We start from the raw sequence: 13,909 nt of genomic DNA, 5'->3' as shown, positions 1-13,909 counted from the left end.
TTAATGGAAGAATAGATTTAACATTTCTGAATTACACACAATTACTTTCATGTCTATCAATTCCTAAATATAGAATAACTATTATAACACATGTAGTCAGCAAGATGTTATTAATAATACCTCCATTCCCAATAAGGAAGGAAACTAAAGTGTATCCCAGCAGAAAGAATGCTGGAATCTCAGAAGACTGTTGCAGAGGTCTCCTTTAAAGCGCTCTCAGCATAACCATGATGGTTTCAGCTTACCGGGTTATAGTTTTCAATTTATAAAGATTTCAGCTTACCGGGTTATAGTTTTCAATTTATAAAGACGTCGTGACGTCATTACGCACAAACGTGATCTTTGGAAGGACGTTAATATCGTTACACGGATTCGGATTTTCTCACATTAACTTTAGTCGAAGTAACTCTGTTGGTTTAGAATAAGTGTGGATAAACGGCTTGTGTTCTCAGAAGAATGCAAAACATGGACAGGTAAACGTAACCAGACAGGTAAATTTAACCAGATTTGTCCACTGGACAGTTTGCCATCTGTCCACTTTATTGGGCCACTTACCTGTTGCTTGGCAAACAAATAAAGCCACCCTCGCTTTAAATTCAGTGCCTCGTATTCAGTTGCTTTTCCTAACTTTTGATAGAGATGTTCAGTAAACGCCATGAAGATAAGCACGTGATCATCTACACATCTACCATATAAACAGTCAGTTTGTGTGTTTGTACAGGTGTCTGTTCCCCTTCATAAGGGTAGGTTTTAAAGGCCAATCTCTTTTATCACGAATGTGTGTTCACTATTGTCTATTTTTGAGGACAAAACAAACTCGAAAAACATTTTCCATATAAAGGAGTAATTATATCTCTTCTATTGGAATTGTAGACGGCGGCTTGCAAATCGAGCATCAAGGGCGGTGTACAGAAGCGTTATTTAAAATAACAATAAAAACAAGGCGCAGGGAGGTGAAATTCGCTGCACGTGATGTGCAACGCGCACAGAGTAAAACTAGTGTTCATTTACATCCGTATGATGTCTAATAAATAAAGAAGATATAAGCACACCTGACACTAGGCCGAGGCTTCAGACTTTGGCACGCTCACGAGGCTGCACCTTCGAATAAACTGTTCCAACCCGTCATTTTTGACGGGCTTTTATACTCGTGTTCCATAAAGCTTGTACAGGAGCAGGGGGAGGTTTAGGAGAGACAAAAAAGACAAGGTACGAGGTTTGAGAATGAGGGAAGAATATGCAGGAATGGGAAAGAGGGGGAGTCTGAAGTTGACTGAAGAAGCAGAAATGAAAAGAAGGTAATTTATGGGAAATTCAGGCAAGGTGGGAGAAGGGCAGAGAGTCAAATTTTCCGTCATACTTGCATATACAATATCTATATTGATCATTATTCGTGTAATGCAATACAGTCTATGGTTAAAGACTACAATCAAAGTACACGTTCACTTGTTCTGCAGACAATGACATCTTTGCCAGTTGAACCTTGCAAAGCACAAGTCCAAAGTTAACGCAAACATGTTAGGAATGCTAAAAGGTCATCATTTAGTTTTGTCCCTTGAAATGTCCCCAAATGCAGAGCATATGATTGACCGGCATCGAGCACGACACGCCATGACATTATTCCACGAGCCGTAGTATACATGATCGAGGTACAAACCCTGATCACATGACATATCCGCACGCCCCAGTCGGTGGAGAAGCCTGGCTGCCCCATGTGTACTGCGACAGGAAGCTGGTGGTGGTGGATGGGAGGGGGGGGGGGGTATGCTGCATTCTTGGCACGTGCTCAGCTACCGTGCCTGGAATCTTAAACAAGCACGTCCTGCTGTCAACGGAATAATGGGACACGCCAGGGAAAAAAATCCAGGTTTGTGAGTTCCTATAAGCAATCTACACAAGGATGGAGATGTAGAGGAGAGGTGCGGGGTTGCACACGTGGTAAGAAACTCTGGAAGGACAATAACATTATTTGGAGGAATATATTTGTCCGTCTGTATAATGAGTAATGTCGCAGGGATAGCTCGGAGGTATGCACACTCGTCTTTGCCAGCAAAACCAAAGCACCCAGGATGGGTGGCCATTTTACATCACCATTACGTCAGAATAGGGAAGAATGTCCGTGGCATTTCGGAAGATAGACAACAGCCGTGCACGTCTCACTAATTGGAGTCCATTCCTGCACGTCTCACGTCCAAAAGAGAACTGGAAAGAAAACAATGCCGTTCTGTGCCAGGCAGCCCGAAACATGCGCCAGCTGGATCGGGGTGAACATTCCGACACAGAATAACATTTGGCCGCCATCTTGGTTTTTGGGAATCGGCTTTTAAACACGGTTTTTTCATGCTCTCCTTTTGAATAAAAGAACCTACCAGGCATCTCCTCATGTACGGAGAGGACATTGGTCATTCAATGTAGAAGTGGGCCACCAAGATATCTTTATCGTGTTGTCCCTAGTCCCGACCCTCGTCCAGCTCTAACACTATTAAACAAGACCGAAAGTCTAACAGCGGCGCAGCTTGTAAAATACTGTATTATAAACCACAAACACACATGATTAGCTTTTCAAACAGTCGCTTATGCTGTTTATAACATTAAACAAAGAAATGAGTATAAATCCTGACATCCCTGAGGTAAGCTTTACTTACAGAACTGAGGGAAGATCTACTGTAATCTATATACCCCACAAGGGATTGTGAAAACTTATCTTGATGGGACTTAGATTGGCAAACTTATCTTGATGGGACTGAGATTGGCAAACTTATCTTGTTGGGATTGAGATTGGCAAACATATCTTGATGGGATTGAAATTGGCAAACTTATCTTGTTGAGATTGGCAAACTTATTTTGATGGGATTGAGCTTGGCAAACTTTTATTGTTGAGATTGGCAAACTTATCTTGATGGGATTGAGATTGGCAAACTTATCTTGTTGAGATTGGCAAACATATCTTGATGGGATTGAAATTGGCAAACTTATCTTGTCGAGATTGGCAAACTTATCTTGATGGGATTGAGATTGGCAAACTTATCTTGTCGAGATTGGCAAACTTATCTTGATGGGATTGAGATTGGCAAACTTATCTTGTTGAGATTGGCAAACATATCTTGATGGGATTGAAATTGGCAAACTTATCTTGTCGAGATTGGCAAACTTATCTTGATGGGATTGAGATTGGCAAACTTATCTTGATGGGACAGAAATTGGCAAATTTATCTTGATGGGATTGAGATTGGCAAACTTATCCTGATGGGACTGAGATTAGCAAACTTATCTTGATGGGACTGAGATTGGCAAACTTATCCTGATGGGACTGAGATTGGCAAACTTATCCTGATGGGACTGAGATTAGCAAACTTATCTTGATGGGACTGAGATTGGCAAACTTATCCTGATGGGACTGAGATTGGCAAACTTATCCTGATGGGACTGAGATTGGCAAACTTATCCTGATGGGACTGAGATTGGCAAACTTATCCTGATGGGACAGAGATTGGCAAGCTTATCCTGATGGGACTGAGATTGGCAAACTTATCTTGTCGAGATTGGCAAACTTATCTTGATGGGATTGAGATTGGCAAACTTATCTTGTTGAGATTGGCAAACATATCTTGATGGGATTGAAATTGGCAAACTTATCTTGTCGAGATTGGCAAACTTATCTTGATGGGATTGAGATTGGCAAACTTATCTTGATGGGACAGAAATTGGCAAATTTATCTTGATGGGATTGAGATTGGCAAACTTATCCTGATGGGACTGAGATTGACAAACTTATCTTGATGGGACTGAGATTGGCAAACTTATCCTGATGGGACTGAGATTGGCAAACTTATCCTGATGGGACTGAGATTGGCAAACTTATCCTGATGGGACTGAGATTGGCAAACTTATCCTGATGGGACAGAGATTCACAAGCTTATTCTGATGGGACAGAGATTGACAAGCTTATCCTGATGGGACTGAGATTAGCAAACTTATCTTGATGGGACTGAGATTGGCAAACTTATCCTGATGGGACTGAGATTGGCAAACTTATCCTGATGGGACTGAGATTGGCAAACTTATCCTGATGGGACAGAGATTGGCAAACTTATCCTGATGGGACTGAGATTGGCAAACTTATCCTGATGGGACTGAGATTGGCAAACTTATCCTGATGGGACTGAGATTGGCAAACTTATCCTGATGGGACTGAGATTAGCAAACTTATCTTGATGGGACTGAGATTGGCAAACTTATCCTGATGGGACTGAGATTGGCAAACTTATCCTGATGGGACTGAGATTGGCAAACTTATCCTGATGGGACAGAGATTGGCAAACTTATCCTGATGGGACTGAGATTGGCAAACTTATCCTGATGGGACTGAGATTGGCAAACTTATCCTGATGGGACTGAGATTGGCAAACTTATCCTGATGGGACAGAGATTCACAAGCTTATTCTGATGGGACAGAGATTGACAAGCTTATCCTGATGGGACTGAGATTAGCAAACTTATCTTGATGGGACTGAGATTGGCAAACTTATCCTGATGGGACTGAGATTGGCAAACTTATCCTGATGGGACTGAGATTGGCAAACTTATCCTGATGGGACAGAGATTGGCAAACTTATCCTGATGGGACTGAGATTGGCAAACTTATCCTGATGGGACTGAGATTGGCAAACTTATCCTGATGGGACTGAGATTGGCAAACTTATCCTGATGGGACAGAGATTGGCAAGCTTATCCTGATGGGACTGAAATTGACAAACTTATCTTGATGGGACTGAGATTGGCAAACTTATCCTGATGGGATTGAGATTGACAAACTTATCTTGATGGGACTGAGATTGGCAAACTTATCCTGATGGGACTGAGATTGACAAACTTATCCTGATGGGACTGAAATTGACAAACTTATCTTGATGGGACTGAGATTGACAAACTTATCCTGATGGGACTGAGATTGGCAAACTTATCCTGATGGGACTGAGATTGGCAAACTTATCCTGATGGGACAGAGATTGACAAACTTATCCTGATGGGACTGAGATTGGCAAACTTATCCTGATGGGACAGAGATTGGCAAACTTATCCTGATGGGACTGAGATTGGCAAACTTATCCTGATGGGACTGAGATTGGCAAACTTATCCTGATGGGACAGAGATTGACAAACTTATCTTGATAGGACTGAGATTGGCAAACTTATCTTGATGGGACTGAGATTGGCAAACTTATCCTGATGGGACAGAGATTGACAAACTTTTCTTGATAGGACTGAGATTGGCAAACTTATCTTGATGGGACTGAGATTGGCAAACTTATCCTGATGGGACAGAGATTGACAAACTTATCTTGATAGGACTGAGATTGGCAAACTTATCTTGATGGGACTGAGATTGGCAAACTTATCCTGATGGGACTGAGATTGACAAACTCATCTTGATGGGACTGAGATTGGCAAACTAATCCTGATGGGACTGAGATTGGCAAACTTGTCCTGATGGGACAGATATTGACAAGCTTATCTTGATGGGACAGAAATCCACGTACTCGGGACGGGAATCGAACCCAAACTAAATATCTCAAACATTTATTGCTCGTGGAGTCCTGCATGACGCAATCGTCCCTATGAGGCCTTATCGTGTTTGGATGTTTTAATGCAAACACATTCATGGCTCATGGAATAAATAAATAACAGTCTGAGGATGGAGGCTTTTGATGTAACGATGGAGGAGGTGTGGAGGCTTTTCAAGTAACGATGGAGAAGGTGTGGAGGGGGAGGCAAACATCTAGGCGATGCACAAGGTCAGAGAGAGTAAATAAGGTCACCCAAACCCGTGAGCTCACATGAAGTCGTGACATTGCATTGAAGGACCGAAGGATGGAGTATATATTTGGATAAACAAGGACGAGGATCTAAAGTAAGATAAATAGGGACAAAGGAGGAGACCGAGCAGGGAGCATGAATTTGGAGGGAAACAAGGAATGGGTTCGTCAAAGGACACACATGAACACGTGGGGATGGAAAGTTATGGATAACAAACGAAGGAGTTCATGGCGATCAGAGAGAGAAAGTAAGCTCGAAATAATAAGACAACCAGAGGTGTGTTCCGTTATCAAGCGGCTTGCTATCGCTCGAAAAGCTGCTTGCCTCATTCAAAGCACTTGATCAAGCCCTGCAACGGAACAAAACGCTCGGCATCGCTTAATAAAATGGTGCTCTCCATGGAAACCACTCTCTCGGTCTCCATGGAAACCACTCTCTCGGTCTCCATGGAAGTGGTACTCGAGCAAATTCTCTTCGGGTCGTCCTTTTCAGTTTTTACTCGATCCTCATGACAACTTGCCCAAATTGTGTTAGCAGCGACTACAGAGTACGAGGAAGAGGGAAATAAAGTTAAATAAATGGGGGAATAAAAAGGATGAAAGCGTATCGATGGACTGTGCATTTTGGGGAGGATGTGGAGCGGGTTTTGAATGTTTGTAGAATTTTAAGAACTAGGGCATTGCCCGTACTATATCTATATCTAAAATTATATCCCCCCCCTCTATTTACATGAAATGGTTTGGTCCAAAGCGAACGGCTTGCGAGTACGGTGACAATCCCCCCCCTCTATTTACATGCAATGGTTTGGTCCAAAGCGAACGGCTTCCGGAGTTTGGTAAAGAAATCGCCATCGCGTGCACAAACGCGCAGGAAAGCGAATGAATCGCAAATTCGGTTTTATTAGTTTTAAAACATAGTTTAACGCCAACATAGTTTGCAAACGTGAAATAAATGAATACGCTCTCAAATGTGCCATCCGAGGCAGAGTGTGTCCTCCACGTTCGGCACACGCGATCGTTCGCTGCTCTCTGATTGGTTGAATCGTTTTTTGGACATAGCTCGGTAAGTAATTGTCCGATTAATATGAAACCTTGAAAAGGCACATCCTCGGGTCCCCAGCAATATACCTGGCAAGTTAAAAGTATATCGGACCCGTGGTTGTCGAGAAACAGCGGTCACAGACAAACAGACGTACAGACGTACAGAGATTACTGGAATTATAGATAGATTACGATGAAAAGTTGAAGTAACAATTAAAATACGAAATTCACATTTTAATATCGTCCTCTGTGATAGCAAAATTGAAGAAATAGCCTCCAATCGTTTTGAATCAGACTACGGCGGCCATTTTGCTAACATGCGGAGAAAAACATGCGGAGTGTTCAGTTACCAAGCAGCTTGTTAAAGCCTGCCAAGCCAACCGTTCCTTATCAACGGTTTCGAATGGAGGGTTTAAACTGCTTAGCGAGTGCTCCACAAGCTGATTGGTAACTGAACGCAGTAACACACCCCTGCGGTCCATTCAGGGCTGACATGCATATGCAGGAGTACCAGGATACAGAAGGGAGCCATGCTCCATGGAAGTCCCGAGCCCTTCGTATTCTTTGGTATTCCCCAAGTAGTTGCCATAAAAGATTCAGACAAATTTTGCTTTGGACGCCATCTTAAAAGTCCCGGCTGAACACAAGGACTTCTCCACCTCTTCCCTTTATAAAGGGGTTGGTCCGATGGTACCAGGTTCCTGTCTTGACTCCGATGCTCCTCCACTCCTCTCTTTCCTCAGCCAACTCTCTCCACCCTCCATCTACCCCCCACCTTACTGATATTCCTCCTCACACAATCCCCCCATCTCAACCGTGGTCTACCTCTTTTCCTCCTACCTTGTTCCCTCAACCTATCCGCTCTCTTTGCCATTCTCTCTTCCCCCATCCGCAACAAGAGCGCAGCCCATCTCAGCCAGAATTTCACCAATCTCCCCATCAAGCTCAATCTGCACACTAGACCAAGGCATAATAGTAGTAACTAGCCGAAACCCGTGGAACATCCACGGAAGGGAGGATGTGGTGTATGGATAGAGTTTACCATTATGGATGGCATAGGGGAGCGCTCATGGGATCTTCTTCTTCCGTTAAGCTCCAATTTTTTCTCTTTAAGTTACGTCCAATCAGTCCTCTCTGCTCGAAGTGCTCAGGCCATGCCTTCCCGCTCTCATACTTTTATTGCCGTTCGGTGTAGAAAGGGATTGACATATCGTTCGTCTGTTTCAGCTCGTTATCTTTAAGCTTCCTTACGTCTCGCCACCTGCTACACCTCTCTGAGTTACGAGGATTTATGCAACACACCCCGAGTATCGCAACGTCACTCCATTTAACTTTATTAAAATGACGATAAAGACGTTTCTTTATATATCCTAATTTAAAATGTTCAAGGGAATAAAATGACCATTTGGTTCACACCACCCATGTTCACACCACTCGACTGCCCAATCAGCGGACGGCTCGCTTCGCCTTCGCACAGCAGACGCCAATACGATGGCGTCGTAAGATGGCGTCGTATCGGCAGTTAATCGGATGCTTTTGGGCCCCAACGTCGGCTAATTCAGATTTTTCGAGTATGGCTGTATGTGATAAACAAAGAGCGCGGTTCGTAGATCGTAAATCCATTAGTGCATTGGGCATCGGGTCACTGGGTGCGGCGTAAAAGGGATAACAAAGTCGAGTCCTTACACTATTATTATATAGATCGTTGCCTTTTCTAAACCTAAAGGTTAATATAATAAAAAGAAGTATAAATATTTGCAATCTCTTTGTCCACAGGAAAATATCTGAATGAAGACTAGCTGCGTCAACAGTACGAGGATGCTTTTACTTTTCCGCTGATGCTGTACAAATGCAGGATATGTTCCCCATATTACAGTACCAGTACGAGAACGGCACTCAGAAGAGAGCATACCTCCACCTGGATGGCCGTATCACTCAATGGTGAAGAATCACTTAAAAATTAAATAATTCTCATATCCGAATCCATATTCGGATCTTCACCAAAATCGAATATATTTGTCCTTGTCAGACGCCCAACCTCTCCACCAAGTTTCGTCCAAATCCGTCCACAACATTTTGAGATATCCTGCTATGTATCGTTTTTGGCCCGATCTCCCAATGGTGAAGAATAACTTAAAAGATTATCGTAGCCGGATCCGAATCCGGATCTGCAACAAAATCTAATCATTTCGTCCTTATCACATTTGCTACATCTCTGCCAAATTTCGTCCGAATCCGTCCACAACTTTTTGAGATATTTTGTTCACAAGCGGACAGACAGACAGGGGTGAAAACATAACCTCCATCCGCCTTTGGTGGGGGAGGTAACAACAGCGAGTTGACACATGTATCACGTGACCCTTCAAAAACTGCTAGGTGACGTGTGTGTCACCTGACCCTCGCATGTCGCAGACGCGTGTGGTCACGTACCACATGCATCACGTGACCCCGCGTAGCGTAGCAGACTCGTGTGGTCACGTACGATATCACGTGCTCACGGCGGCCCGGATGCCATGTCACGTGACACACATCTCAAAGGTTTGCGGATGTCTAGAAAGGAGGAAATGTTGTATATTTTTGGTGGTGTCGTTTACTTCGACGGCATTATACCAGTTCTTAATTTAAACATTTGATCCTCAGCAAAATTCCTCCTCTTTACCATCGTCAGACGAATGTGAATGTCGTTATAGAATTAAACCGAACTGCAAATTAATCATTCTGCTGATCATCATCTATCACCGACATGAGAGTACGTTGCTTCAATTTGATTAAGTTCGTGGCTCCCGGTTAGTGGGATCAACGTTTTTCTTTTTTGATAAATGTCTCTCATTGACAAAACAGTCACATCAGTCCAGAGATCAATTTTAAAAAACGTTTATTAATATATGGAATATTAATGGTTTGCACCCATTGGATTTTATTACGTTTTCAGAGCGGTGACGTCACGTTTGGACTCCATGGTTATATATATATATATATATATATATATATATATATATATATATATATATATATATATATATATATATATATATATATATATATATATATATATATATATATACATATATATATATATATATATATATATATATATATATATATATATATATATATATATATACACTACCGGTCAAAAGTTTTAGAACACCTAAATTTTTCCAGTTTTTATTGAAATTTAAGCAATTCAAGGCCAGTGAATAACCTGAAATGGTATAAAGGTAAGCAGTAAACTGCTCGAGGTTAAAAAAAAAAGTTTAGGTTAGCAAAAACGGGAAAATAATGTAAATTGCACAGTTATATTGTAAAAAAAAAAAAAGGCCTTCTTCAGGGAACAAGTAATGGGTTAACAACTTACGGCTGTTCTGCAGCAATGTAAGTAAATTAAGCCTTGAAAGTTGATGCAAACAATTCCTCCAGGTGTCCCAACCTCTGCTGATTACTTGATTACAAACCCCCTGTCTGTATAAAAGCAGTATTGGAACAGACTGTTATTACACCCTCTGAAGCATTATGGACAATATTGCACTGCAGGAAGTAGTATATTGGAAACTGGAGGAAACTCTGACAGGAAGAGGTCTGGCAGACCCAAAGCCACAACAGAATCAGAAGACAAGTTTCTGAGAGTCAACAGCTTGCGTGATAGGCAGCTCACAGGACAACAGCTTCAAGCACAGCTTAACACTGGTCGAAGTAAGCAAGTCTCAGTTTCAACTGTGAAGAGAAGACTTCGAGCTGCAGGTTTGACAGGTCGAGTGGCAGTAAGAAAGCCATTGCTAAGATGGCAAAATAAGAAAAAGAGGCTTGCCTGGGCCATGAAGCACCACCAGTGGACTACTGAAGACTGGAAGGTCTTATGGACCGATGAATCAAAATTTGAAATCTTTGGTTCATCACGCAGGGTTTTTGTACGCCGTCGAGAAGGCGAAAGGATGGTTCCTCAGTGTGTGACACCAACTGTCAAACATGGAGGAGGAAGCGTGATGGTCTGGGGCTCTTTTGCTGGATCCAGAGTCGGCGACTTGCACAGAGTGACTGGCACCCTCAACCAAAAGGGCTACCACAGCATTCACCAAATTCGAATCGACTTTAACCCCATCGAGCTGGTTTGGGATGAACTGGACATAAGGGCGGAAGCAAAGCAACCGACAAGTGCAACACATTTGTGGGAACTTCTGCAACAGTGTTGGGAAGAACTTCCCGAACAATATTTGATTTCCATTGTAGAAAGAATGCCACGAGTGTGTTCGGCGGTTATATCTGCAAAAGGTGGATACTTTGCTGAGTCAAAAATATAAATTAAATTTTGTTAAACAAAATGATTCTATGATTTCTTTTTTTATCTCCAATTGTTTATTTGTTCTCTGCTTCATTTCAGAGTACATCGAGACATTAAACTGCGTACATTTCAACAAAAACTGGAAAAATTGAGGTGTTCTAAAACTTTTGACCGGTAGTGTATATATATATATATATATATATATATATATATATATATATATATATATATATATATATATATATATATATATATATATATATATATATATATATATATCTTAATCAATATATATATACTGAAACGCAAAAGAAACTTACCACTTGTTTGAAATGTAATAAAATTGTAACAGTTCAAAATAAAACAAACCAGCAATCGCTAATTGAAACATTGGCATTTTATTGATGACATGTCAAGTTGTTGACCAAGATACACCATCTCATCAGTTTGTTCTACAGTACAGAACAGCACAGGGTGCAATGTCAGTCCCCTGTCAATAGCGTGTGTGGCCACCATCGTTTTGGATACAGGCAGTGCATCGTCGGCGTATACTGCCTACCAGTCTTTGGATGGATTGCTGCTGGATTCTGTCCCACTCAGTCCTCAATGTCTGAAGTAGCTCTGCCCGTGTCCTGGCCCTGCCAACTACACGTCTCCCAAGCTCATCCCACAGGTGCTCTTTGGGATTCAGGTCAGGGGAGAGCGCAGGCCACTGCATGGTGTTGATGTTCTCGCCTTGGAGAAATGCAGTGGTAAAGCGAGCAGCATGGGGACGAGCATTGTCATGCTGAAAGGTTCTCAGTTCTGGGTGGTCTAGCAGGAATGGCAGCAGATGAGGTCGCAGGATGTTATCCACATACCGCTGGGCGTTAAGATTCCCATCCACAACCACCAGTGGCGTCCTGTACCGGCCTGATATGGCGGCCCACACCATCACACTTGGGCCACCCCACCTGTTGGCTTGACGCACGCAACAATCGGCATATCGCTCGCCAGTTCTTCTCCAGACATGCTCACGCCCATCAGGACTGTCCACACAGAACCCTGACGCATCGCTGAAAGCGACCTCGTTCCACTGCGCCAAGGTCCACCGCTGATGCTGCTGGCACCATCTCTGTCGGTTGCGGCGATGGGCAGCCGTCATCACGGGGCCTCTGTATGGTCTTCTGGCAGTCAGACCATAGTCATGCAGTCGTCTTTGTGCAGTATCATTGGAGATCCGTGGGTTTGCACACCCCGGAGTTTCTGCCGCAGTGCGGGATGCTGGACGGAATCGATCCCGCAGGTGACTTCGGACCATCTGCCTGTCCTGCCTTGCAGTGGTGACTCTTGGCCTCCCTGATCGAGGTCTGTCATCTGCAGAGTTGTGGAGGGTGTCTCTGTCCACCAGGGCCGATATCGTCTGGTGTGAACAGCCAAGGCGACGTGCCACCTCACGGTAGCTCAGTCCGCCTTGCAGCATGCCCAGGGCACGCTGCCGTTGCTCCCTTGACAATCGTGGCATGTTGATTGAAATGCCCATTTTGCACTGGCCTTTTTAAAGCCAATATCAAGACATCACATGCAGCTCATTAAAATCATCCCGTACCCCTTGGCTAATCACTGACAGTCAAAACGGCTGTTCAACAGCTGTGCTATGAAGTGACCATTGAAGGTTCAAGTGACCATCCATGACCGTTTTGTCTGACAGTGAGGACACTATTGTCCACAAATAAGTTCACACATTTACTACACGCAGTGTTCTTGTTGATATGTAAAGGTTTCAAAGGTGGCAAGTTTCTTTTGCGTTTCAGTATATATATATATATATATATATATATATATATATATATATATATATATATATATATATATATATATATATCTATCTATAATTCCAGTAATCTCTGTTTGTACGTTTGTACGTCTGTACGTCTGTACGTCTGTTTGTCTGTGACCGCTGTTTCTCGACAACCACGGGTCCGATATACTTTTAACTTGCCAGGTATATTGCTGGGGACCCGAGGATGTGCCTTTTCAAGGTTTCATATTAATCGGACAATTACTTACCGAGCTATGTCCAAAAAACGATTCAACCAATCAGAGAGCAGCGAACGATCGCGTGTGCCGAACGTGGAGGACACACTCTGCCTCGGATGGCACATTTGAGAGCGTATTCATTTATTTCACGTTTGCAAACTATGTTGGCGTTAAACTATGTTTTAAAACTAATAAAACCGAATTTGCGATTCATTCGCTTTCCTGCGCGTTTGTGCACGCGATGGCGATTTCTTTACCAAACTCCGGAAGCCGTTCGCTTTGGACCAAACCATTGCATGTAAATAGAGGGGGGGGATTGTCACCGTACTCGCAAGCCGTTCGCTTTGGACCAAACCATTTCATGTAAATAGAGGGGGGGGATATAATTTTAGATATAGATATAGTACGGGCAATGCCCTAGTATATATAACCACCCTTTCGTACTGGATCGTTATGAGCATCCTGCCCACGCTCCACCACGACCTCGTTTTCTCCCTTGTTTCCCTGTTGTGTAATATTTCATAGTTTTGTTTCACCACAAACAGTAATGCGCTTTTGGAGACCTTTGATGCACGATCGATTTCCGAAACCGTAGCTCAGTTTGAATCTGTTGAGCCGACGTGATTATGAAAAGCCCGTTTCCTCCCCCAGGCCTCTCGCAGATGTGGGCAGCCATGGAAACAAGGCCGTTACCATGGTGATGTGGCGAGACGAAAGGAGGATGACGTCGGCACGCCGTGGCTTGGAGGTCTAA

General features: G+C 43.0%; 2 long non-coding RNA genes across 2 annotated transcripts in view; one reads left to right on the top strand and one right to left on the bottom strand.

The window, feature by feature from the left end:
- LOC137437359 (uncharacterized) overlaps positions 1-1,737 on the bottom strand; it is a 23,940-nt gene extending 22,203 nt beyond the window's left edge. Inside the window, exons 1-2 of the long non-coding RNA XR_010986480.2 lie at positions 1,658-1,737; positions 1,053-1,163 (exon numbers count right to left, since the gene is read on the bottom strand). This is a non-coding gene — a long non-coding RNA (uncharacterized LOC137437359). The remainder of the gene's footprint in view (positions 1-1,052; positions 1,164-1,657) is intronic.
- The window catches only part of LOC137437358 (uncharacterized), a 17,946-nt gene extending 4,037 nt beyond the window's left edge, over positions 1-13,909 (top strand). Inside the window, exon 3 of the long non-coding RNA XR_010986479.2 lies at positions 13,807-13,909. This is a non-coding gene — a long non-coding RNA (uncharacterized LOC137437358). The remainder of the gene's footprint in view (positions 1-13,806) is intronic.

The sequence above is a fragment of the Myxine glutinosa genome, chromosome 12 (genome assembly GCF_964187855.1).
Source record: "Myxine glutinosa chromosome 12, kmMyxGlut1.1, whole genome shotgun sequence".
Classification (NCBI taxonomy): domain Eukaryota; kingdom Metazoa; phylum Chordata; class Myxini; order Myxiniformes; family Myxinidae; genus Myxine; species Myxine glutinosa.
Note: the sequence above shows the minus strand (reverse complement) of the source record. Positions and strands in the feature narration are given on the sequence as shown.